Source organism: Pimephales promelas, chromosome 2, assembly GCF_988280905.1.
Source record: "Pimephales promelas chromosome 2, fPimPro1.hap1.1, whole genome shotgun sequence".
Classification (NCBI taxonomy): Eukaryota; Metazoa; Chordata; class Actinopteri; order Cypriniformes; family Leuciscidae; genus Pimephales; species Pimephales promelas.
The window spans coordinates 50,621,723-50,622,910 of NC_142770.1; positions in this window are offsets into that span (position 1 = coordinate 50,621,723).

Below are 1,188 nucleotides of genomic sequence, written 5' to 3' on the forward strand. Positions count from 1 at the left end.
GCCCCAACTCGGCTTGGTTCCGGAGATATGGCCCTTTAAAGTTTCAACTTTGACCGGGTGTAACTCGAAAAGTAAGCCGAGTTGGGGCTCCACACTCGGGGGTATTGGGGGCCTCTAGGAGGGCCCCCCACGCCGGGTGTATGGGGCCCCAACTCGGCTTGGTTCCGGAGATATGGCCCTTTAAAGTTTCAACTTTGACCGGGTGTAACTCGAAAAGTAAGCCGAGTTGGGGCTCCACACTCGGGGGTATTGGGGGCCTCTAGGAGGGCCCCCCACGCCGGGTGTATGGGGCCCCAACTCGGCTTGGTTCCGGAGATATGGCCCTTTAAAGTTTCAACTTTGACCGGCTGTAACTCGAAAAGTAAGCCGAGTTGGGGCTCCACACTCGGGGGTATTGGGGGCCTCTAGGAGGGCCCCCCACGCCGGGTGTATGGGGCCCCAACTCGGCTTGGTTCCGGAGATATGGCCCTTTAAAGTTTCAACTTTGACCGGCTGTAACTCGAAAAGTAAGCCGAGTTGGGGCTCCACACTCGGGGGTATTGGGGGCCTCTAGGAGGGCCCCCCACGCCGGGTGTATGGGGCCCCAACTCGGCTTGGTTCCGGAGATATGGCCCTTTAAAGTTTCAACTTTGACCGGCTGTAACTCGAAAAGTAAGCCGAGTTGGGGCTCCACACTCGGGGGTATTGGGGGCCTCTAGGAGGGCCCCCCACGCCGGGTGTATGGGGCCCCAACTCGGCTTGGTTCCGGAGATATGCCCGTTTGAAGTTGCAACTTCTACCCAGTCTAATAATCCCAAAATAATAATTAAATAAAAAAAAAAAATAATAATAAAAATAAAAATAAGCCGAGTTGGGGCTCCACACTCTGGGCCTGGGGGGCACCACTAGGAGATCCCCCTGTGCCCAGAGCGTGGAGCCCCGAATCGGCTTTCCACACCACTCACACCGGTTTCTGACTACCTTAAGAGAGTCATTGTTAGTCGCGCAGTTTACCCGACTCTGGGAACCGGGGCTTTGGGCTTGGGGGAGACCCACCGCTCGCCCCCTAACACGTCGGGGGGGACCAGGGGGCACCCGCCTGGACCCCCTCAGCCCCACTTCGGAGAACCAGAACGCTGGCCAGGGACCCCCACGGCGGTTGAAGTTTGAACTTCTACCCGGTGCATCCCGAAAAATTGAAAAAAATAA